Consider the following 10,580-nt stretch of genomic DNA (forward strand, 5'->3'; position numbering starts at 1 on the left):
CTGGTCAACATGCATTAAGCATCTTCGCTCTGCCACACTCTTATGACATGATATTTCTACCTTGGAGTCATCCGACCATGGACTAATACCTCTGAAACCATAAGCCAATGCACACCTAAATTACAAAATTGGGTTCTCTCACCTTTTCTTGTGTTTGTTGGATACTGAATCCAGCAATGAGAAAATTATCATGTGTATAAATCTAACATAAATCCATCCCCAGGCCTCACCCATGGTAGATAAATATTCTGCCAATAGGCTACATCTACAGTTCTTCTTCCTTTTTTAAAAAGGACAATATTATTTATTAAGGAGAGGCTATTATTTACACAATTTTAATTTACTTTTTACACTTGTAATATTTTGTGGATAAATTTTTAACAAGATAAATAATATTACTGCATGTATACAATTTCTGATAACATGATAGGAATAAAACAAAATTTCACATCTTTTGTAATTCTTTCTCTGGCACATTCTGCTTTTGCAGACTGGTTAACAAAAGATGAGAAAGATATAAGTAAAAAGTGAAAAAGTTAGGATTCTCGATAAAATATTATAATTTTCTATTCAAACTCCAGAAGAAAAGAGAAAAGGAAAGTTTAAGGTGTTTATTTTGGCTAAATTGTTAACTGCAGTTGCTGTTTTATCAGATGAAAGAAAATGGTTCTCATCATAAATGCACATTTTCGATGGAGTCCCGGAGTCATGTATATGCGCATAAATTGGCTGAGGAGGAAAGAAAATACAACCATTATGTTATTCAGAATCATATAAAAGATGAGTCATTCTTCTCCTTCCAGAGCTTGTTCTCTTTCTTTGTTCTGCATTTTAGTTAATTGCAACATCCTCTTCCTATCTCTTCAGCTTACAAAATACGGAGTAATCATACAGTTATATTCTTATGTCCCTCGATCTGTACCTGAGATTCCTGAAGCATCCCTGAACTTCTGTGTCCCTGCTGCCTTCCTGGTGCTGTGTGCTCAGCCCGGAATCCCACCTTCCTTCTTCAGCATACGTGTGTCTTCAGAAACAGATGACATGAGACTCCTCTCCATGACGTCCACGCGCCGTTCTCCGTGGGAACAATCTCTTCCTGTTTTGCATCCCGCTGGATAGGCATCAGTTTATTTCAACATCTTTAACATTTTCTAGCTTGTTTTATCTAAGAGTCCATTATGTTTATTTCTTATGCCTTCTTCTAGAGTTCCAGATGCCTGAGAGTATTCAGTGTCTAGCATAAAAACTGAATTATCAACCTTTGAAAAGTCTAATGCATTCTTCCAAAGTAGAAACTAAAATGGAGTAAATTAGATTGTGGGGGTGGCCTTGTCATTTCATTTTTTAAACTAAAGCTGTGACAATACCTCCAGATAGTTTCATTACTGTAAGCAATAATAAAGGTCAGAAGAAGTGGCATGTGGGTCAAAATTAAGGAATATTTATTAGTATGTTTCTGGGATATTGTATATGCATCTAGCCAGTTACAGATTAATAAGATAATATTTGAAAAAGTTCTTCTGCATTGTCTCAGAATAATAGATTTTACCACTTTTTAATATTAAATTTTTTAAAATCCCAATTTATCCATCACCTCATTATTTTTAGGCTCAAAAGGTTTCAATGATAACAAATCAATGGGAGGGAAATGAAAAATAATTGACAACTTTCATAAACAGCAACTTATAAAGTGAAATGTATGCATAAAAGTAAAACATTCAATAAGGGCTGTTAAAATATATTAGCTTTTAAATTTAACCATAATTACCAGATGAAGAAACTCTCCTCTTCCCACAATTAAATGTATTTTAGATATCTCACATAAATGCAAGACTTCCCACTGCTAAATAAAAAAAAAAAAATGTAAGAATGGGACAGCTCGACCGAACATTTTGTCCTTTATTTTGTGAGACAGCACAGAAAGCTGTGCTTGGCGACAGAATAGGTGAGGGATCGCCAGCTTCCAGGGAGAAGGGTCACAGAATGCACTTCTCCCCCTCCCCGGAAGGCTGTGGTCCCTTCAGGTGCGAAGTGCAGCTGAAGGCTGAGATCTGAGGGCAGGGACAGCATCCGCTGATCCTCTCCTTCAGTGCTTTGGGGATCAATGAAACACAGGGAAGTGGCTTTTAAAAATGTCACAAATACAAATCTAACTGAAAATATTATGAATGTGGCAGAAACGTGAAAGTGAAATAATATTGCGCAAGAGTACTCAAGAAAATAGCTTATTTCATTCATGTAATTTTTAGCATTTAAAAAATTCATCATTTAGTATAAACATGATACGTTCAGGCATCCAAGTGTTTTCATATGAAATATTTCAAAATAGATAAGTTGTCATTGGGATAGAAAGAGACTTACCAAGTTCTTGTTCATTTTTTAGAAAGTGAAAAGTATGGAAACAAAGTAAAATTTCATAAAGCAGAATATTTGTTTCCTCCGAGAGGGAAACATAGTATTGTTGCAGAAAATGGTGTCTACAAGAAAGGGTCTGTGGAAAGGGACAAGCGATATCATCACACAGCCCAGGAAAATCAGAATCTCAGGACCCTACTTCAGATACAGGGAAGTAGGACCTTTTTACAAAAATTCCAGTGGATCACATGCTCCTTAAATTCTAAGATACTTTTTTAAGCCAAGGTGAGTAAAAACAGCCAAACAAGGTTATCCTGCGGACCGAGCCTTCCTAAGTCACACAGCAACTGTTGAGAAAAGCTGGAGTAAGGCTTCGGAATTCTTCTGAACACACAAGAATAACGACGCCAAAGAGATGGTCACTTGTTTTACATGGCAGGAGATGATTGGTTACTGGTAGATAAAATGCAAAACTTCTAGTTATTATCGTCAATGCATTTGCCATCAGCATAAAGATGTTACATATATTTTACAAATACACGTGGTATATCCCAGCCAGCTTGCATGAGTGTAATATTTCCAGTTACCTCTGTAGGACTGCCAGTCAAGTTCCATCATCCTAAATGTTCTGGTATATGGTGGAATACACAAAGCGAAAAAAACATCTGGATAACAAAACCAATCAGAGCCCCTGAAAAGAATACAGGTGGTCCATCTCCCACTCTGCGAGCCCTGAAAATCTTGTAAAGCAAGTTACCTACATTGCTAGTTTACTGCAGGGTGGAAGTTAAAATTCAATTAGAAGCAGCAGAAGAGGCAGGGGAGGAGGTGGGGGGTGATTCAGGGCACCCTTACAGCACTGTGAGAGCTGACATCCCGGTTCCCAGAATCTCCCAAGCATATGCAGTAGTGCGCCGTGTTCCAGCGCAGAACGAGAATCGAGAAAGCAGAATGATGCTCGTGAGTCATCCAGAAAACCGCAACGTTCTGTGCCACGCCCCCTGCTCAGGAAGGAAGTGAAACGTACTCTGAGATCTTTGGAAGAATTTTTTATCAAAACAAAAATGGTGAAATGAGTCACTGGCACCATGATAGAACGGGTTTCCCTAATCTCAAATATGCACTTATGTAAAATGTTGCCGCATAGTAAAACTTCTCCAACTCTCTTAAGATCTTACACTAAAACAAATTGAGATTGTGAAGATATAAAAGTCTAGTCTATTAAAACTCGGGCTTGGAATTCAAGTATCAATCCTTAGTTAAGGGTAGGACCATGGGCAGTGGAATATCTCTGAGTTGAAAAATTCACATCTGTCAACAGCGGTTTTCTTTACACTGTCAGGTTTCCTTGCAGATCGAACTCATGTGTACAACTGAAAATGTAGTCCCAGGGAATGCGGAATATACTGATATTCTCTGCCAGACTCCTCTTTTGGTGATTGAGAATATTTGAGATTTTGCACTCACTTTCCTTTTGTAAGATCAAGATTTTAAAAGCTTGCTGACTTTAAATACCTTCTTACGTATCTGGTGACTTGGAGCATCGACTGGACTCCAGGTCACGCGAAATACCGAAAGATTACGGAGCACACGGAAGCTTACTCTGTGTTGGGAGAACTTGAAGAGAACCCTATTATCTCTGAAATCAAGACACCTTAGTTCTCACCCTGCACTCTCGTTGGAGTGTACACCTCCATTAGATGGCTTAGCTATTTTCCATTCTACTGTAACTTCGAGAAAACAAGAACGCTGTGGGAGGGTGGAGGAGTTGTGACCGCACCGCGACAGCGCTGAGGGGCTACAGGAAGTAGCCTGATGTTGGCCGATATGGAAGCAGCCTCAGCCTCACTCCTTAGCACTGAAAGAGATGGAAAAGGTTGAACCACAAGTAATTTCTAAAGACGCCCCAAATTCACCTTGTTCTTTCACCGCTTCTCAAGTTACCATTTCCTGTCCTGGAGGGATGTTGAGGTGGACAGAAGAGTGGGTAAGGTTTACCTCCTCCCTCTCCCTCTTTCATGCAGAAGCAGTTTGAAAGGCACTTGGCATGGGGGTACACTTCTGGAGGCCCGGCACTCTGGTAGGCTGAGGCAGGAGTACCCCAAGTTCAAGCTCACCACTGACAGTTTAGTGACTTAGTAAGACCCTGCCTCAAAAGAAGGTGAAACTTAGACAGAGCTGAGGACATTGCTCCGTGTGAAAGCCCTGGGCTCAATATCCAGCACTGGAGGAAAAGCTTGGACAAGAGGACTCCATGACACTGTGTAAAAGCCAATTGAAGAGCTCTGGCTGAGGAAGTTGGGAGACTGCAGACGATTCTGGGATCTGTAGAGAAAGACTACCATTTACCTACAGACTCTCTAAGCAGTGAGACAAACAGTACTTGGGTCATTATCCTTGCTTGTGCAACACTGGTGTTGCTACCATCAGTTTTGTTGTTCGCTTTTGAGGAGAAGGGTATTTTTCTTTGTAGAACTTTTCCTGAAAAGAGCGTTGTTATTGAAAAGTAAGGCAGAGCGGTAAAGGCCTGTTAGGATGCTATAGGGATGGGTGAGTCTCCCTTCCCAGGTGGTTAGCATCAACTCGGCCCAACAGAACAGTCTGTGACACCAGCAGTTCTGCAGAATGGGCTTGTCATTACCCACAAGGACAGCAGAGCGTTTTGAAAGTGACTAGAGTGATTGACAAAAGTTTTTATATTTTGTTTAATTCTAGTTGATTTAAATTTAAGGCAAGTGGCCAGATGTGGCTTGAGCCTGAGATATTAGCCAAACGAGTTCACCATATGATCTTTAAATGTCAAAATAAAATGAATGGAAAAGTTTTAGAACCTTAAAACATGTTAGGAAGTCTTTTGCATGTAGATGACACATAAAGAAGTCGGGAAAATTCGAGAGGCTCCTTCTCACAGCCACATAGAAGGGCAACAGCTTTGAAGGTGCAAAGCAACTCTGTCCTCATTTCTGCCTGCCGTGGACTGGGGCACCCAGAGTGGATGTCTGTACCAGCACAACCTCATTGGAGCACTTACAGTGAGAACTTCCCCTTTTCCTCAAGAAGGAGGAGATGCAGAAAATTTTGCAGAGAATATGTGATCTCAGGAAAACGTGTTATTTATTCTTATAACAATTGCAACTTTCTCAGGCAGGTAGAGCTGATAACTGCTACACGATGGAACAGAATCCCATTCAGACACAAAAATAGGGACCTGTTTTCCTTTTATCCTCCTAGAATAAAATAGCACATAAAAATACACAATTATTTTTCAAGAATGACTTTTTAATGAGAAAATATAAGAAAATAATAGACCTAATACATTATTTATAAATTTTATTTGAGGCTATAGCAAATATATACATTTATATATTTATGAAATGTATTAAATGCATATACATAATATTTGTAATTTTTATGATTATTTGTGTTGTTCGCTGAAATGTTTAGACTATAATAATAATTTGAAGATAGTCTTAAAGTGAATGCTTTTCAGACGAAATACATTAGAGATGAGAGAAAACGTTTAACACAATGTAAAATTCACTGATAATAACCCAGAAGAGAATGTGATAATCTTATCATTCCATGGCTTCTAGGTTGATAGAAAAACGTTTTTGTAAAATTCAGTGCATCTTCTCTCTGCCGCCTGTCTCCTCATTTTGAAAACTGGTCCGGGATGCTTTGTCTTTTGTTGTTGCGGGTGAAAGGGATTATAATCTGTCTGTATGGTGCCAAAATGTCTTCTCTTTCCCCTAATGACAGACCTGAGACTTGCTCTTGAAAGTGAGGTTTTGCTAACGTATCTTTCAGGTTTGAAATATTTGTGATCATTATGCCTTCAGAAATTTCTTTGCTATATTTCCTCTCCTCCTTCATGTGGAACTTAAACTACACTTTTTTTCCTGTTTTTATTTTTGGGAGTAATGTATACCTTGCATGGTGTGCAGTCCTTTTAGAGAATTGGTATATGTACATAACATTTCTCAATTAATTTTCTCCTTTCTCCCTTCATCTCTTGATTCCCTCTCTATTGGGACAAAACCCAGCTCCCTGCTTCCTATTATTGACCTTTGATTTTGCTCTTTATTTATATTTTGAGTTTCTCACAGACGAGGTAGCTTGCATTATTTACACTCATGTGTCTGATTTATTTCACTTAACATTATGGTCTCAAGGTGCATCCATTTTCCTGCATATAATTCAAGGTTATCTTTTTTATGGCAGAGCAGTACCTCATTGTGTATAAGTAACACATTTTATTTATGCCTTTTTTGTTGTTGTTGTTCACGGACATATAGACCACTTCTGAGATTCCATTCTTGAGAGCTTGTTTGGAGGCTGTAGCAGGGGAGTGCTGCTCCTCGTCCAGGCCTGACCAAGGAAAGGGTTCTCCTGTGTCAGGGCGGTTGTCCTCTTCAATGAGTGTCCAGCTTCGGGAGGGACACGCATGGAGCGTGGGGGGGGACCCGCCGAGGTGCCCAGGTCAGCTGAATCGACCCTGGAGATCAATGGGTGACATGTGACAGCCAGCTTGGTACGTGTGCATATATGTGAAATCCCGAGATTTCATTCTTATTTATTGTGCTGATATAAACATGGGCATCCATAAATGTTTTTATTTGTACTTTTTCTCATATCTTATAAATATTATTTCAGGTATCGTTGGGACTTTTCATATATTATTTTTATTTGCATCAGTCCTCTATATCTCAAATATTTTTTATGTGTAGTATGCATTTTCTATTTCTTCTATATGTGCTTTGATGCACATATTTCATATTACTTACTTTCCAGCCCACTAATTGTCTCTTTAACTACATCCAAACTGCTTTCATGCCCGTCATATTCTTTAATGTAATTATGATAATTTAATTCCTGTATGAAATTTTAATAAAGTCTAGTTGTACTGAAATCATCCATATTATCTGTTTTCTTGAACATCTTACAGTCATGTTAAAATTTCAGTAGGATAATCCCAATTAGCTCTAAATATCGAAATCATATATGAAATTTTGAAGCAAATCTGAATATTTCTTTAAATTAGGGAATATAAAAACTTATTGTTAAATACTTAAGACACATGGATTGAGGTGCTTTTCAACCTTATCAGTGGCTGAGTTTACTAGGGGATGCTTTCAGAATCCGTGACGTGTTGCAAAGTTCTGTTTGAGCATCACACTCAAGATCCGCTTCCCTCTGACAATGAAGTGAATTTGCGGAAGTCTTTCTCCTCAGAAGGGTCTGAGCTCTGACTTCCCTTCACTCATGATGAACCCACTGCTGAGCTGGAAGCCACCTTCCTGGCTTCCTCACTTCCTTTACACTAAAGAAACCTGGAAGCGGGAAATGATGTGGAAAAGATGATCTAAGTTGTCATTCGTCCCTCAGTATTCTTATTTTCCCTACAAATTTTAATCCTACACTTTTGGTGGCCTTGTATACATGAATTCCAAATTTTGCTTTCTCACTCTTCGGATACAAGAAAATATACTGGCTACACAGGCTCCTACTGTACAAGCTATTCCCGGCTTCTGGGCCATCCCTCGGAGATGGGATTTGGAAGATGGGGTTTGGAAAGCATCTTACAGCACCTGGATCAGACCTTAGTGACTTTTTCTTTCTGCCTTAGAATAATGACGCACAAACTCCTACTGTCTCTGTTATCCATAAAATACAGCAGACACAATTCCTTTCTGTTCTGGTTCTGGGCAAAGGTAAAAGCTAGGATCCATGACCTCTTATGTTTACTAACTGATTAGTTAATATTGTTTTTATTTTTATTTTTATATTTTTACTAAAATATGACGTTGCAATGTAAAGTTAGAAATAATTCTATATTGGCAGTATAAGGTTTGAAATGTCTTTGGTGTATTCAAGTGGGTACTATCACCTAACAAGTGTAACAGTTGTAATTGTATAGGTCTGGTATTTTGTGAATTCTACAGTGTGTGCCCGCTTAATGCTAGCTGCTATTTTTATGGCACAAAGATAAAGATATCATTGATATAAAAACATTAAAATACAAAAAGACATTTAGAAGCCATCTAAAACAACTGTAGGCCAGGGATTTAGCTCAGTGGTTCCATTGCCTGCCTTGCAATCAGAAGGACCCGAGTTTGATCCCCAGTACAAAAAATAAATAAATATAGGATAAGTGAAGAGGATTTGATAAAGCATAAGAAGCACCCACAATGCATTGTGGCCTTCTATAAAAACTCCATAAAACTAATCCCATTTTAAGATTACTCTATATCTTACAAATTATGCTTTACATTTTTTGACAAACTATAATAACTATCATGATTATATACTGATTTATAATTCTTACTAAATCTTGCTGCTATGGTTGCTTGTGATTATTTCTTATTAAATATTGGTTTATGGCTTCTTTGTATAAATAAAACCCCTTTTGCTACTCTTTTGACACACTCTTATGAAGGACATTTTCTCTGAAAATTTGTCTTATGATTTCATTTCTTAATCAGGGTGATCCCAAAGGCTGTTGAGAAAAAGAAAAAACTGTAATTATACCTCTGCTAGCAGATTTTAACACTTGATTAGGTATTCTATTTTCTTTAATCTGTGATCATCACTCCAGATACACTCATAGCTCCGTAGCTTTTTCTCACAAGTCATGATCTTTTGAAGAACTTTACTAGTTTGTCATAAAATATTAAATCAAAATATTTGTATAGCTCTCAGCATCTCTTACTCCTTTGATTATAGCCTTTCCTATGTGTTACAGGACATAATTTTATAGTATTGTCATCTCAGCTCTGATTAAGAGTCTCTTTATAGTTTCTCAATATAAAATGATTTTTATAGGCAAGAGGGTCTAGGTTTATCCATTTGTGGTTGATGTTTTGTGCAAGGGGACTTGGACGTTAAACATAACCACAGTAAGCTGTCAAGGAATGAAATTCAACTTGATAGCTTTCAAAATCAAACCAAAACAAACACCCATTCATGCACAGAAATGAAAAGTGAAACAGTGCAACTCTACTTACCACTAAATATATAATATTTTACAGTTCCTACAGAAATGTTTTTCTTTTAACAACTCAGGAAGTTCCAAAGTTCTCACCTATCACCCATCAAGCCAGGCCCACCATTGCTCACTAAAGACAGGCAAATGCAGAGAAAATAAAAACAAACACCAACCAAGCAAAGAAATCCCTATGGCTATTTAAGTAAATCAGAATATGTTTTATTTGTAAACAGGAAAGGACAAGCAATTGTTTGTGAATTACACCATGCTATAGAGGTCTGTCTTGTGTAAATATAATTAATTTGACTGTTTCAGCATGTTCTGAGATGTATTTACCCAAAGAGCATTTATCCAAGGGCACTTCATTTCAGCGGCAAGGTTAGGAATCATATTTTTCACACCATTTTCATAGTGTTTACTATACTTAGTAAATCCTTAAGGAACGATTTGACATTTATTGGTTTTTAGTTGCTGGTGCACAATTATAAACACTGGTTCCCCTGCTGAAAGGCATTCCTACTCCTGCCTTGAGCTCAAGAATCACTCAGCATTTCAGTTTCACTGGAGAAGCGAAAGACTCAAGAGAACATGCAGGTAGAAAGACAGAGAGTCTTGCAGAAAAGCCACAAAGACAATGAAGTTATTGGTAGTTTTAAAGGTGCTAAGGAGCAGCAGGAGGTTAACACGGGAAATGTGAGGGAATTGGTAAAATAAATAAATGTTTGATTTCAAAAATGAAGGAAAACACCCCTATCAAACAAAATACAATGCAAACAGGGAAAAAGCACTACATGTACACAAGAGCTTCAGTGACTCAATGCTCCACTGTTGCAATTTGATTTATCATGTCCTTATGTGTCAGTGAGAGACAACTGATTTTTCCAGGTCTTCCAGTTTGAAATACGTGCCACTTTAAATGGTTTCTTTAAGATACAATACAAATAAAGGGAAATTTTCTGTAAGAGTAGTTAACTGGTCTTCAGTTTGTGCTGGAGTACTGGATGATTCATTTCCACCAGATACTTGTATTTCTTAATCTTTACCAATTATTTTCCCCAATCTGATTCAAAAATAAAACTGCTCCAGGTGTCAGTCCTCTAATCTCCATTTGTGTTCCTTGTGTGGGGCAATCCCGGATGTCAGAGAGATGTGGTTGTCATCCACAGGAGGACTCAGGCCCGTGCATGTCCAGGGAGAGGATGTTTTTCCCTTGCGATAAAACTTCAGTGGCACATTCGGT

This window comes from Fukomys damarensis, unplaced genomic scaffold, assembly GCF_012274545.1.
Source record: "Fukomys damarensis isolate Sample0158 unplaced genomic scaffold, DMR_v1.0_HiC HiC_scaffold_27, whole genome shotgun sequence".
Lineage (NCBI taxonomy): Eukaryota > Metazoa > Chordata > Mammalia > Rodentia > Bathyergidae > Fukomys > Fukomys damarensis.